We start from the raw sequence: 16,089 nt of genomic DNA, 5'->3' as shown, positions 1-16,089 counted from the left end.
AGGAATATTCTGCACCTTCCCAAATAACTTTTATCTGCAATTAGGTTTTTAATCATTCATAAAGTGACTCTGAGACATGATGCTTCCTTCAAGTGAACTCTGGGGGATTTGCGCTTTCCTTTTACGCAAGTGAGCAGGATGTTTTCCAAAGAGGGGCTGAGAGAAGGACACAGAGAAGAGCTCTCTGACAGGGCAGGGCACACGCTCTCATGCAGAAAAGCTTATTTCAGTATCTTGCAATCGGCTTTATTTTTACTTCTGATGGTGTCCTTGGGGCTTTGTTGGCTACACGACAGCAACATATGAACAATTTGTTACTTGTCAAAGTTACCTGGCACGACCATCTCAAAAAAGAATAGAACTGCAAATAAATGCAGCGCAGATGGAAGTGACGACAGCAGCCACATTTCAAATAGGTTAATCTTTGTTTAAATGGTGTTTTGATGAGGAAAGATTAAATGATGTGCTGGAAGTGGTGCAGTATGACTAATGCCAGGATTCATAGAATCATAGAATTCACAGTTATAAGTGATCAGAGAGGAAATATCAGAAGGGATATAAAATATCAGGCATTCACACACTCATGGATTGTCAGGAAAAAAATAAAATGAAACTGCTGAATGGCAAAAGATATCACTGTTGCCTGTTTTATAGAATCTTCCTCTGAGCTGTTTCAGCCCACCAAAACTATGTCCAGAAGATCCAGAGATTAAAAGTTGGGTCCAGAATTGTCTTGCAGCAGCTCCAGGCTATGGCTAGTTGGCCTGGCATAAATTGGGGCTGTTTCTGGCTTGTCTGTTCCTCCCCAGTTACAGCCCAGCTACCCTCTCACTGCTCTCACACTGCAGAGGGTAGAAAGAAACTTGTGTCTTCATGGCCAAGGAAGCACAGTGAGATGAATTCAGAGGTACATCCAGTTGCAGAGAGGCTGCTTCTTAGAGGATGGCAAATGTGCAGTGAGTTGTTTGTGCAGGTCTACTGAAGGAGGAGAGAAGTACAGGAATGTCCTAGCCCCACTGATTTGCTGGGGTAACCAAAGTTCTCAATTAAATCATGAGTGTCAACAATGTATTGCAACTCTGTGTATTTCCTAATGGATTTTTCCATATTTATTAGGCATCTTAGGCTGGGTACAATAATTAGTTCTACTTTACAGAAAGTAACACTGCAGCAGAAAAATTATCTGGCAGGTGCTTGTCTCAGGGTTAGAACAAAATGAGTTCCCAGCACCTCTCTAACCAAGAAGCTCTAGTCTGTGAGATGTGTGAAGTTTTTGATTTCCAGTAGTTTTGGTATTGAAGTCACTCTTTGGATCTTGATGCTTTCTGGGCTAAACCAGTGTATAGCAATGGAGAAGACTGAGGACAAATTCTGTGTATGGCTCTGGGCAGTGGCTCCACATTAGAAATCAGTTGTTTGGTTGTTTCTTTTTTCTGAGAAGTTGCTCAGCTAAGTACTGAGGTTGCTGTCTGTATTGAGCAGTAAAGTTCAACCTATTTCAGTGGAATATGGCAAAATTTACAGTAAGGTTCCTTCCTGTGTGAGCTTGTGCTGCACCCTGTGTGACACCTGTGCGTCACTGTGCAGTAATGTTAGTCACAGCTGCATTGGTATTGCAAGACCTTGAAAATACCACAACACTAGTATGACAAGGAGACAACACCCAGCAGCTCCAACCAAGTCCTAGCACTGAGGCTTCAGGGACCAGCACACAAAACTAAACCACCTTTTCTTTCTGGCTATGATTGTGATCATTGATCTCTGTGGCATTGGACACACAAAGGAAAAAAACAATAACAGGAACAAGACAAGGAAGAGGTTTCTGTGAGCTTTTTCAGTTCAATCTCTGTGTTTCAAGCCTTATCCAAAATCTAATGGATCAATGGGAATCCTTCCAGTAACTTCAACTGGGTTTTTCTAAGGCATTAATTAATGGCTTGGTTGCTATGATTGTGCATGTTCCTCTCACAGTACCACTGAGGGTTGTGCCTCCAAAAAAAGAATTAGGCAAACAGGCCTCTTTGATCAAGATTTTACAAATGGCAACAAATTAATTAATTTGGGAAAGATTTGATAGCTAAGGTTTGTCTCCAACTGTCTAAAAGTTTTCTACTATAAATGGAGGGGGGGAGAGCCATTTTTTACCCTATTTATGGCTGAGTTCCAGCTGTATTTGGTTTAAGGCTAATTTTCTGATAAGAGGTAAATGTTTAACGTTAAGACTAAAAATGTCTTGGGATTAAGGAGATCTTTGGAGTCAATGTGAGTGTTTGGCATAGAACTGCAAACTGCCTCTGACTTGAAAGAGAAAGATTGTGCTGTAGTATAAAGATTCAGGCTTCTCCTGTGGTTCTTTTTCCCTTTGGACAAGTGTCTCTGGTGTGCTGTATCAATCCAGCTGTTACCCCTGATTCTCCATGTTTCTTATTTCTCCTTGTGCCTTTTGAGGAGTCTGTCCCATCTTTTTTTAAACCATGTTGCTCATTTGCTCACAAAATCCTCCCTTTGCACTCCAGCACCCACTCCATGTTTCATCCCCAGCAACCACAAAATCAGTTATATTCCTTAAAAGCCAGACAGGTTTTTAAAAAACAGCAAGCCAAGAGAGGGTGGTATTGAGTGGCAGCTTGTGGGTGCTCATGTACCTGCTTGCACCCACAAACAAGGCCTTGCAATCTCTGCCTTGTGCCAGAAAATAACTGGGTTTGAAACCACAGAGCTGCAGGCACAAAGACAGGGCTGTGGTCAGGACTGGGCTGCAAGAGCAGTGCTTGTCCTGAAGAACCTCACTTTGCTTATGACTGGCTCTCTCTGGGCTGCCTTAGCAATGTGGCATAAAAAATGATAGTATGTACTCTGTAGGGAGTGTGTGTGTGTGTGTGTACACCCAGAGAGGCACATTTATAAACAAACCACGGAACACATTGAAATGCTTGAACACACTCCAGTGTGCGCATGGACATCTTGTTCTCTCTCTCTCCTTCTGTCCTTGAGGTGTCAGGTTTCCTTGTTTACAGTCTGCCTCATTCAGGATCTGGAATTCCTAAAGAGCAGCAAAACACTATCATGTGACTGAAGATTTATTTCCAGGAAAAGCGGAAGAGGTTCTAGGAAAGGTCAGTCCTCTCGTTCTCATTTGCTTCTGTCAAGAAAATGGAATGAAGGAGATTAAACTAATCTGAAGTCCTCAATCCTTTGTCTCTGTTGAGCCTGGGATGAGATCTAAGAGAAAATCTCATCCTTGATGCAGAATTCCTTACACTCCTCATGTTTTCCCCTTCGTACAGCTTGATTCACTTGGGACAGGTCACACAGGTGCAGGATTCTTGTCTCTTGATATGTCAGTCTTTCCATCTTCTGAAAGTTTCTCTGCATGTGGTGTCACAAGTGATCATAACTCTGCCTGTGACATCACTAACAAGACCATGAGACAGATCCAGGCAACAGTGCATGTAGGGAGGGCTACATTAACATAGTAACAGAAAACAAAGGGTAAAACACAAAATCAACAGCTCCCAGGTTCCATATGTCACAAGCATCAATGAGACCATTTTTAGAGCTCTTCTTAGTGGGCAAGAGCAGAGCTAGTGGATCTTGATTATATGGGGTTATCTGGATGGGTGGCATCTGAGTCCCTGACTCTGTGCTAAAACTTGCAAAGATCCTGAACAATAGCAAGTCTGCAGTGCCACTCTGGCTGTGTCCCATGTGTCCCAGGAGCCTTGTGATCTTTCTCCTTGTGATGGGGTCATTCTGGCTGCTTCAAGAAGGAATCATCCTCAAGGGCTTTGCCTTTTTAGATGCTGTGGTCATGGTTCCTGGCACTCTCAAGGTTATTCTTAGTGATGAAGGATGAGCAAGGCTGAAACCTGCTGCTGACATGACTTAATAAGCAAAGAAGATGTATGTGGTGGAACAAAATGATAGAAAATATGATGGAAATCTCTAGTTACATGCCCAGCGGAAGACTGGGAGATAGTGCTCACAGGGCTGACTTTTGGTAGGAGCAAGGTAGACAGTTTCCTACCATGGCTGTCTCAGGATTGAGGGACACTGTCTGCTCCTTAGGAGCTGCTGCTGAATCTCTCTTAGAGGCTGCGAGTTACTGCTTCCATCCCTCTGATCCTGCTGGCAGCAGCAGGATAACCCTTAGATGATGATAGATATTGAATCTTGTTCTGATAACATCATGGTCAAGAGCTAAAATTCCTGTTGTCTACATTTTTGCCCTGCAGCTGTGTCTTTGTGTTTTGAGGTGCTGAGTTCTCTGGTCTAGCTCCAGCAGGGACATGTATGAGCGTACTTAAGCTTTAGCAAGAATCCTGTGGAAAGACTCACATGCTTCAGCCCTTTCTTAGATCGAGGCTCAAATTCTAGCCCCAGACAGGACCACACTCATAATGATTCTTTATTTCTGCACAAATGTACTGGAAAATACATTTGTCTGGAGACCTGCAGCAGACAAAGAGTTTAGAGCATTCTCCAGGCATCCTTTACTCATGCAACTCACTCCCACATCTATACAGGCAACCTGCACAAAGTCCTGTTGTGCTGTGTCACTGTTGCAAGGCTTGTTGGTGAAGCTGAAGGGGAACAAAATATCAGCAAATATGCAGCAAAAACATGGCGGCTCTCTTGCCATGAAGTGAGAGCAGTGGGTGCTCTAGGCTCCACTGACTGTTCCAACAAAAATCAATGTTGGATTAAGGAGTAAATCCAGAATTAGGGAAGCAATAAGGAGAATTAGTTATGTCTTCAGTGTCTGTTCCTGAGACAAGCTGATACAGGTGCCTAGAAAACTTGGCATGTTGTGAAAATAAAACTCATGGCTGCAGCATGGTAAATACCTACAGCACCTGGTGTGAAAGCCCAGTCATGGCAGGAAATTATGATTCACTGGCTAAAGCCTAGACTGTGACTTAAAAATTGCCATACTGCTTGAGATCAGGGCCTTAGCTCCTCTCATTGATAGTAGCCAGTGATGGTTATAGCTGAAGTCTGTCCTTCTAGTTAGAGCCAGCAGTAACTTGAGGATCTTTTAAGCCAGAAGTTCTTTGCGAGTCTTCTGGTTAATACCAGAGATCAGCCATAGGCTGATCCTCTTTTTGAACAGTTATGTCCTTGGACTCCATGACATCCTGTAGCAACCAGATTCAGGGTTCCATGGGGCCTAGTGTAAGATATTTTTGTGTGCTTCTTTTGCATCTACATACTAGTGTGCTGTAGTATGTAGCTTTTCTGCACATTCTTCCTTGCCTGTGCAACCACTTCAGGCAATTTTTCTCCAGGTTCAAGTCCTTTACATCAGGCAGTGCAGAGATTTGCTCTGGTTCTTCTCAACATGCCATCATATGGCCACTGAACTCTCCATTACTCAGAGTGGAGGTGTGACTTTGAAGAGAAAATCCTGGACCTGAAAAGCCCTACCCCAGAGGTGCCTGCCTTACTGTACTGGGACAGTTTGCACTGAGTGAAGTCTTGAGCTGTGCAGTCTGTTCACTGACAGGAAGGCTTATGTGCTGTCAGGCTGCAATTCCATGGCAGTTTGAAGCAGCAAGTTGGGCTTATTTTCCAGAGATCTCATCTGAGCTGCTATCAGCTTGGATCCGACCTGGTGGATCAATGAAAGTTATGACGTTGTACAGATTTGTTTTTCAGTGGCATTGATAAACCAGTGTTGCAAGGTCCTCAGCTCAGTCTCAGGGTCTGGCTGACTGAAGGTTGTGAAATGTCACAAAGGCGACAAGGAGGAAAAAAAAGCAAACAAGCAAAAAACCCACTCTCTTCTGTGTTGCAATTCTGAGTGCAATCAGTTGCAAACAATAATTCTCTCACTGGACACTCAGGTTCATTTCAGTTGGGTCCAAGGAAAGTAATTTCTATATATATCGGATGTCTGACCTGAGGCTTAAACCAAAGAAATCTGCTTGCAGCAAAGTTGCAAATGCAAAATTCTGGCATGGTAGTCCAGGATCTGCCCTCAACTACTGCAGTTTGTCTCAAAATTATGACCATGTTGAGCAGTTGTGCAGGGGAAGGGAAGGACTTAACCATCCTGAAGAACATCTGTAAGCTAAAAACCAAGCAATGAGAACCACCAGAAATGGAAATACTTGATTAATGAAAATATTTGCTGTGAAGCAGCTCCCAGGGCTGCACTGGTCCTTCAAAACATTCTTCCTCATCTTCTTGGCCAGTTATGGTTTTAGCTTCTTCCTTTCAACCAGTTTGTGATCCACCTCACTACCTGATCATCAAGACCACACTTTCTCAGTTTATCTATGAGGATGCTGTGGGAGACAACATCAAATCCTTTATTGAAATCAAGATAAAACACATCTACCACCCTACCATCATCTGTCCATCTAGTTATTTCTTCATAGAAGGCTATAAGGTTGGTCAGACATGACTTCCCCTTGGTAAAACCATAATGACTTCTCTTAGTGACTCCCTCATCCTTGATGTGCCTAAAGATAGTGCCAAGGACAAGTTGTTCCATCACCTTTTCAGGGATGGAGGTGATGCTGACTAGTCTATAGTTACCTGGATCCTCCTCCTTGCCCTTCTTGTAGACTGGAGTGACATTTGCTGTCCTCCAGTCCTCAGGCACCTCTCCTGTTGCCCATGTGTCATGCATATCATTTGTCTATGGGCAATGTTCCTTAGGGGAATTATCCTTTAGCTGAATTGCAACATGTTGCAAGAGGAAATTCCTGTTAATGATCTCTGCAGCCAGGAGAAACCTTGTGAACATTTTTACTAGGATCACTGTAATGATAGAATTATGTTACACTGGGATGATCATTGCATTCTACCCTCTGTGGAATTGCCCTTGTGGGTGACCTTTCAGTAAGGGCAAAATGTAGCAGAGAACAGGCTCCTGATTCAGCTGATCAGTGCCTCAGTGGGCTGGTCTGCCTTTCACATGCATGCAAGGAGAGGCTAGGATGATTCCCCCATCTGAACCTGTAAGAGTAGGCCAAAGCTCTTGCTACCTTTTGATGCAGCTGCACTGGATGTTGCATATGCAGTGTAGCAACCTCTGAGAGCAGTTATTAAGTTTTTCACTTTTTCTTGATTAGTATCTTGATCACCAGACTTCTGTATTCGTAGTGTGTTACATTGGGCTCTGCACATAGAGACTGACAGATTTATCAATAAAAAATCTGAAAATGATGGACATTGCATCATCTAGAGCAAGAGTCTGATCTATTTGGACTTAAGACACTGCTTTGAACCATAAACTCAAATGGGGTCACACTTGCTGCAAGGGGCATGAGTAAAGGCATCCCAATCTGACACGTGTCTTCGAGGTGCACTGAAGTCCTCAAAAGGGAGATACAATTGAAGGGTGACTTGTTAATAGTTCCTTTGGTTTTTTATGACTCCTGCTTTGCAAATAGTAATGATGTGCTGTTGTTTTGAACTTCATTTATCTTTGTAATGTTTCCTCAATCTGCCTTTGTGATGGCCACTCCCAGAGAAATCAACCCTGAAGAAATTAATGTCTGGACTGATGAAGCTCAGTTTTATTCTCAGCTTTTCCCTGAGAATATGGAAGGTTTTCTTCTACTTTTTTTTTTTTTTTTTTTTTTTTTTTTTCTTCTAAAGTTTTCCTAGTTTAAAGAGAGAGCAGTGGATTAGTTCTGGTTGCTTTGCTGTCAACTCTTTCATGTCATCTGCACATACTCATTATTTCTAGGATCCCAAAACCACATTTGAAATGTGTCAGGTAGACTTCCTGTTGCCTGGCATTTTGTGTATGGGGGTGCACAGGATCTGTGTTAAAATTCTGAGCCAGGTATACAGAGCCTAGATTTTCAATGGATGAAGGACCTGTGATGACACCATAGATATGGACTATAGCACAAAAACATTAAAGCCAGCATGAGCTGAAGCTGCTGAAGCACTTGGTGATGTTGAGGGAAAAGCACAAATCCCTGACACCACATTGGCTTTTTTACTGGGTTAGCTCTTTTTTAAGTGGGTACAGTACCAGGTCAGTGTTAGGTTATTGCAGATGGCTTGTGTGCACTCAGTGCCATTACCTCTGTATTACTCCTCTTCACATTTCCCATTGTGTGTGCAAAAATATCCTGGGCCACTCTTCTGCTTGTTGAGGGGTACCCAAGTGATTTTGCTGAGTTTAGTCTGGTTTCTCTTCTCTGTTCCTTGATGAATGGTTAGTGAATGATATTCTAGTTCAAGAAAGAGAATCCTTTAAACTCCATGTGGCAGCCATAGACTGTGCCCTGCACAGAGCAAACAGTGTCAGGCAGACAGGGAAAACTAGTGTTCTGAAAATGGCCACTGAGCACCATGGACCTCCTGAGGGTTCTGCTTTCCTACCAAGACAGAGCTGACTTGCTTCAAACCAAAGCACTGAAGACTGGCAGGGGCAAAAGAAGCCCACGTGTGGGTGCATAGAGATCCTACATTATGAAAATGTCCCAAAAACAATAGAGAGAAAGAAACAGTGTTTCAAAATTTGAGCCCAAAGGAAAAGCAAGCTGATGTCTAACAAATGACTGATTTTCTTCTCCTGTAGAGGGGTGTCTGCCACTTACTCGAGCTGGCAAGGCAGTGTCTCAAAGGGCAATTTAACCAAGTTGCATAAGGCCTTGGCTGGGTGGCTCTAGAAATATAGGGCCTCTTATCTGAATGCTGGCCATAGCTGTTAGAGATCTTGAAGGAATTATCTTTGTGCCTGTCAAACATCTGCTTTGTAAGCAAACAAAGAGGCTGAAACACTAGTGGTGTGTATGACACACTGCAGCTCATGGGGCAGAGCCAGGAGGCAGCAAAGGGGAGCTTTTTATCCCCTGGCATCAGAAACCTGATATCCCATGAGTAACTTCTATGGGTGGGTAGGCCCTAATCTCCCGTGTTACATGCCTTGTCATAGAAAAACAGCCAGTGTGGTCTAAGGACTGATCTCAGTGTCTTTGCTAAGCTATAAATCATCTACAGCTCTCATGAATATTCTGGCATATAACCTACAGAAGCACATTTTTTTCCTCTCTCACCATCTAGGAATTGTTCCATATAAATGTGGGTAGAGCCAAAAGGGCTGATGCTGAAAATCAGGATGTGCATTGGAGTTCTTTGACATTAAATATCCTCCTCCTTTTCTATCTTCCCTCCTTTAGTCATCACTATATTTTTCCTCAACAATATAATCCCAGTGATTCCTTTGTGAACCAAGCTAGCTGCCTCTCTGTACCTCTGATGGTTTCTCCATTACCAGCATCCCCACAACACATAATAAATACTCTTTGAGAACACGGCAACACGGAGTGTGGGATGCCTGTATATTGGGTAACTAGACTACTTTGTGTTCTCTTGTGTGTGTTTATATGCTACCACCAGTTCCAAAAAACCCCTTGATAAATGCCCATTGCTGTGACTCTGCATTTGTGTGAGTGTGTTCAGATTTGGTTCTTGTGCAATGTGAACCTTTGCTCTTCTGACATGTAAAAGTTGTGGGAGAATCTAGTCTAAATATGAGGATTGATCACTGTATGAGGATATGGATTTTGCTTTTATGTCCTTTCAAGACCTTCCTTCTTTGTGCTCTCTCAAAAACCACTGGTATGGAAAAAGAGGAAGGTGACAATACGAATGGACGAACAATCAAGGTTGTCCTTGGGTCCCTCTCATATGTTTATTTTCCCCTGGCAGAAAAGTGTTCCTACAGTGTGTTCCTGAGCTGTTTATCCACGTCTTTTTGAAAATATCTTGGTACAAAGTGACACAGCTTCACATTTTCTTTATATGTATAATCAAATGCAAACAATTAAGATTGCTTAACTGAACTCTGTGCCAACAGGTAACTACAGTTCAAAGGACCTTTTGCTCAGTTAACAGGTTGGACAGCATTTCCTCCACACCCTTCAAGCAAAGTTATGGTGTAACATCTAACAGAACTTTCCTATCAAAATATCCAGCTCTGGGGTGAGCTCTCAGGCAAACTGCCTGAGGTCCCAGGTTGCTAAGGACACCTCTGGGCTGAGTAGAAAATTAATGTATGATATTCAATCTTCCACTGAAGAAGTGGGAATGTATTCTTCATGCAAGACCACAAGGCTATTGCCAGTTCTGTGTGTCTCAGCTGGAAACTAATAAAGCAATATCACCTTGCAATTAAGACAGTTTTACCAATGACTGCAAACTAGTTTCCATTCTAGTTATGTTGCTGCAATTTTTATCTCATTTTTCTTAATGACACAGAGGAGAGGAGGTGTTAATATAAAGGAAGATTGTGTTTCTAGTTACAGCTTAACATTATAAAGAAGAGAGAGTAGTTATTGTTCCAAACTTTGCCATAGATCTAGGTTGCTTGATGTGTCTTTGCCTCAGGGCTTTTAATCTGCAGATTGGTGTGAGCAGTTACACTTAGCTATACATCTAAAATCATGACTATATTTAGAGTGCTTCTCTTTTTTTTTTTTTTTTTGAGACAGCACTGGTGCATAAATATCATTGCAGTGCAGGTGTCTTGGCTATATTTGTCATAGGAGAGATCACCTCGAAGTGCCTGCTTGGATTCTTCATTTCAGAGATGAACATAGTAAAGTTTGTGTTCATCATCCATGTGGATTGCTGGATTTAGTTTAGCTAGGGCTGGAGGTGCTATTTGGCTGGGCAGGTGTCTCATTGTCTAAATGAAATCTGACTCTTCAAAGAAAGGAGGGCAGCAGGGATTGGACTCAGCCAAGGGCTGGCTCTGACATACAGAGCTCTTCAACTCCCAGGTTCAAGTCCAACAAAGTTAATAGAAATTACATGGCTTTCTTGTAATTTGGCAGCCAGTTGAGAACTTCTGTATGTTGTTTCAGTGAATGTTACTGTCAAGTTACAAGAAAAGTGTCTTCATCAGCTCTAAGGACAAGCTGGGAATAGTGAAGAAGGCAGGAGAAATTATATCAACCTAAGGCAGTTGTTTGGCACTTTAAAGGAGTGATATGTGAGAGCAATTAATTAAGTTGTAGTCTTAAGGATCTGCTTTTTGACAGAAAAAGATAGACTTGACAGTAGATGAGCACCAAAGCTGCTTCCTGGGAAACTGAGTAGGTCAAATTCTACCAGCTTTGAGGTCCTTTCCAAGAAACTAGATGACATCTGGTTATAATGTACCAGGAAAAACTCATGGTTCTAACCACATTTTATTTGGTTTGTTTGAGAAGACAGGTCAACCTTTGTTTTTAAAAAAGGTTTCTTTTGTCTTCATACTCACAGAAAAGATGGATGTGAATACATGGGAGAGGTGAAGGGATAGTTTGCCAGCATAGCCAGGGCACCTGCAGGATGTAAAAATGTCTAGTGACTCATGGACACACAGAAATATTAAAAACCCTGCATGAAGTGTGCAGCCTTTAGAAGGGCTTTTTCCCCTGAAGAACTGAGCTGGAATCCTTGACGCCAATTGCCTTCGGCCTTGTGTTATCTCATGGTTTTCAAACTGTTGTTACATGTTAGCTGGTGGCCATTTTACAGCTGCCTGGGGCTTCTTGTGTACTGCAAAAGAGAAAGCCTTGTGATTTCTGAAATACTCTGCTAATTTGAAAACAGATCCCAGATTTGAAACCGAAAGCAGTTTCCAAATTTCTGTCCATCCCGGCCTGGGCCCTGGGGAGAGCTCTTGTTTCTCCACGGGGGGCAGAGCCTGCTCGTAAAAAGTGATGAGGGACCCGTGTGCTTCTCAGAGGGGAGTTAATGAACAGCCCTGGGTGAAACACTGGGAGGAAACTGGCTATTTTAAGAGATTTTTTTGATCTTCCTCTTCCCTGAAGGCTGCACCAGGCAGGGAGGCCGCAGGGTCAGGGCCTGCGAGAGGCTGGAACTGCCTCACGTGAGCGAGGAAGCTCTTCCAGCTGGTGGCCTTGGGGTGAGCTTGGGGTTTGCATGTCCTCTGGTCAGTGATGATGCACAGGCTGGGTGTGCAGCTGTGCATGTTAAGAGCAGCTAAATTGTATTCACTGTAGGAACAAGCTGCTCTGGAGGTAGGAGGGGCTGGAGGAGAGTTCTGTCCTGATGGAGCCACCAGGGCCTGGTGGGGAAGCGCCCATGGCAGTAGGAAGGGCTCTGACTGCCTTTTGGGTTTGCTAAAGTGCTGACTTACTTATGCAAAAACTGGTCATGGATGTGGGAACATGTACTTACTTTACTCAAGTGATGATTGGCCCATCTGCGTTTGGAGCTCCTGACTTTTATTTCTGTGATACTTACTTGCTTGTTTCTGAACTGCATCTGCACTTGCTGAGGTCATATCTGAATTGCTCGTTAGTGAGGTGGGAACATGTACTTACTTTACTCAAGTGATGATTGGCCCATCTGCGTTTGGAGCTCCTGACTTTTATTTCTGTGATACTTACTTGCTTGTTTCTGACTATGCTGGCTTGTTAATTTCCTGTATCTTCATTTACTGAAAACTATTAGTACCTCTTTTTTGTAGTTGCAACAACTCATTTTAGGTAGAAGGGTTTGGTTGTGATGTTGTCTGACTGGAATGGAAGTATCAAGAAGTTGACTAATATAAAAAATGTCAAGAGGAAGGACTAACTACCTTGTGTGTTTCCTAGTGTGTATGTAGGCAGCCCTTTCTAGGCTCATTTGGGTTTTGTGTCTCTACATTTCCCTTTGAGTTTGTGGTTAGAGAAGCAGAACTTGGCAGATGCAGCTGGCACAATTCTTCCATATGAAATTTCAGGGTGGGAAAAGATTTTCTGGGTATTTTCAGGTAGAACTGGATGTCCTAAGCCAAGGTCTAAGCTCCTTAATTGTGAAAAACTTTCCGAATTTTTGCATGAAGCTAAGGAGTAAACATGGGCAGTATGTCAGATTAAAACAAGAAAACACTGTTATTCACATTCCTTCAGTGTTAACAAATAAAAATTCAACTCATGATCCATGTAATTGGGGAAACCGAGGCAGGGAGTGACCAAGACCATGCATGAAATCACTGAATGATGTTGGCGTGTCATCTAAGGATTCTGGGTGTGTCTTCTGGTTAGAACTGATGATTTGGGGTATCTCAAAACTTCAATAGAAGCTGGTGTGTTTTTGTGGTTAGTTTGTTGGTGTGTTGTCTCTGTCTGTGTCATTCCTGCCAGGATTTACACTCCTAGTTATAAGATAAGGTACCTTTTCATTGTATAATTTTGGTTGCTGTAGAAACAACTTGTCTGGAATAATATGTGGTTTTGAAAAATCCTTGTCTTGCCTCCACCTTCTTCCTTCAGTATGAAAGACCATCTGTGGGAAATTGTTCCACCTACATGTACCCCAAAGCTGGAGTCTAATGTAGAGAAACCTCCTTAGCTTTTGTTAGCTGTAATGCACAGGTGAGAATGGGGCTTTCAAGAACATGACTTGCCATTTCTAAAATATGAACATCTTATGCAAGGAAGAGCAGATGTAGCTGCAAAACTGCCAGGATGTGTCTTTCTCTGTAACTGGCGCATGTTGTTGATTGAAACTGGGGTCTCACTTAGAGGAAATAACAGATGGAGCTGTGAGGGGGACAAAAGTTAAAGCTTGGTATGTTTGGCGTGTTATTGTAGGCTCTGAGAGCTCCCAGAGGCGTGTGTTGGTTAGCAGTTTTGGCTCAGCACAGGTAGTAGGAGGATGTACTCATGAAGAACTAAATGTACAAGTTTATTAAAACATCAGTAGCTTGTTGTCTTTCTCCAGGATAGATTTGTTGTCTTCTTTCATCACAGTTTATAGAGCATGTTGAGACACAGCTGAGAACACTCTGCTCTTTTTTTTTTTTTTGAAGCAGGGAGTGTTCCTGTGAATGGGAAATCTCCATTTGGATTAACCATGGGTGGTTAAACATCTAATGGCCTCTGCAGCTCTTTAGATCTGAGGTCCACAGCAACATCCGATGCAAAAATAGTCTGTGTGTGACAGTAAGAACTAACACACAAGGGCATGTGTCCGGCCCTGCCTCGAGACATATACATGAGTTTTGTTTTTGCAGCCTTGCCATTTCATACTCTGGTTAGATTGTCTTACTGCTGCCTGCATGATCACTTATTCTTGTCCTCAAAAACAGGGTTACTCAGCATTTTCTGAGCTTTTTTTGGGATTTGCAAGAAGCTTCAGTGTTGTCAGGAGTGTGTGTGTGTAGGAATAATACCAGCAAAACTGTCACCCCAATGGGAAGAGTGAAACTCACAGATTTTGTTTTGTTTGGTTTTCTGAGCAAAAAATGGATGCATTTTTAAAAAATTGTGATAAGTAAAATCTTTTTTTTGCCTTGTGTGTATATGTATTTTTGTGGTGACTTTAAGTGATGGGAGGAGAGAACACCCTGAAACCATCCCATTTTAGAAATGTCCCCATGACCTTTTCAGATCTAGACCTGATACTGATCTGTTCAGTCCTTCTTCTGGAGAGTTTCATGGAAAGTCTTAGTTTCTGCAGGCCATCTATCTTTATGCTATTCCGTGTGCTTGTTGTGTGGTAGAAGGATCTTGTTTTCAGATGTCTAAAAATCTGTTTTGAAGAAGAGTAAAAATCTTAGGATGTCTTGTTGTTCTGCATTTGTACAGGTCCTGCTCAGCAGGACTGCTCATGACTGAGCTGCTTGATCTCCAGATCAGTACAGAAAAATAGTATAATAAGCTGCTACCTGTGGCAGGTCAAATTCCTAAATCTGACCAATGTGAGAATGCAAAGCTCTTTAAATACCAATAAAGCATCTGTCAACACATTATGCCAGGTTTCTGGAAGACCAGCAGTACAACTCAAATTGAGAAACTGTTCAAAGCATTGCAGAGATATTAGTTTGTGAAACTTTTAAGTCATGATGAAGCCACAAAAAATCCTGCCACGTAAATCCCACTGTCTGGGAAGGGAGCAATCAGATAACAGCAGTTTTCTGTGGGAAGGCAGTTGCAGACTCCCCAAACCAGCCTCTTAATGGTGTTTGACATATCACAGGGCCAGATACTTGGTTTCAAAAGTCTACAAAGGCTGGTTGCTTGCAGTCAACTGCTTCATTCATGTTCTTGGAAGGTGTGTCTCACCACAGTATCTCTACTGCAGCTGACTTTAACATGATGAGACCCTGTTGTGATGATTCATATAAAGCAAGGTGTAGGTCCTTGATCTCCTTTGAATGCTTATTTGCATCCTGATGACTTTTAAGAATGAATAGACTATGGGGTGATCAAAGCTTAGCCCAGGTTGAGTGGCTTGGAGGAAGGAGATCTGCTAAATCAATGCTGTGCTGTTAATTGCTGAGCAGATGAGATCCCAGATTGTAAAACCAGTCTCTTTGCAAGGCTGCCTCTGGGAGGCAAGATGCAGCTGAACAGATTCCATCCCAACAACAGTGAGAAAGTAACCACAGCACTCACTTGGAGTTTCTGCTCTGTATCTGAGTTGAGTTTAGGTATTCTCTAGGCTTATGTTCTCTTACCCCTTTGATTTTACTTTTTCTTCTGCAATATGTACTATTTTATAGCAACACTTTTTCAAGTGGCCCAGAAGGACACAGGTAGAAATGTACAGCTCTTCAGAGAGTAGGTTTTTTCCCTCAAGTAGAGAACCAAACTAAATTGGCATCCTTTTGTCAGTGCCTGTTGCCAGTGAGCATCTTTTAGGAACATCCTGATTTAGCAACATCCTGGTGGAGCAGTATCCAAACATTCTTCAGAAATGTTGCTTTCCAGCAGTTTCTCTCCCTGCTCTGATCTTTGACCTGGTCTTATGTTGAGCAAGGTTTCTTGAGACTGACAACTGTACCCTGTGCTGGATAATATGCAGAGAGGTGATTATAGACTTAAACTGACAGTGTCCCCAAGCTGTGGGAAATCCTCTTTAATGCACTGGCATGCTGAAACATGATGCTTCTTTGATATAATATGTCATTACTCTTTTTGATGCATCCCTGGATTATTTTTCTGCTTGCTTCCAGTAATACTGGGCAAACTATGTTGTCTTGCATTTTAGAGGAAGTAAGTGCCTATGGGAGGTTTTGATGCTATGGAGACTTAAAGACCAGCTTGTTTTGTGAAGTTAAGCACTCATTGGCAGTCAAAAAGGTGACAAAGCTAGCCCAGACTGCTCTGGTAAAGG

This window comes from Chaetura pelagica, unplaced genomic scaffold, assembly GCF_000747805.2.
Source record: "Chaetura pelagica isolate M959 unplaced genomic scaffold, ChaPel_1.0 scaffold316, whole genome shotgun sequence".
In the NCBI taxonomy this organism is placed as follows: domain Eukaryota; kingdom Metazoa; phylum Chordata; class Aves; order Apodiformes; family Apodidae; genus Chaetura; species Chaetura pelagica.
The sequence above is the reverse complement of the archived record's forward strand: the minus strand, read 5'-3'. Positions refer to the sequence as shown.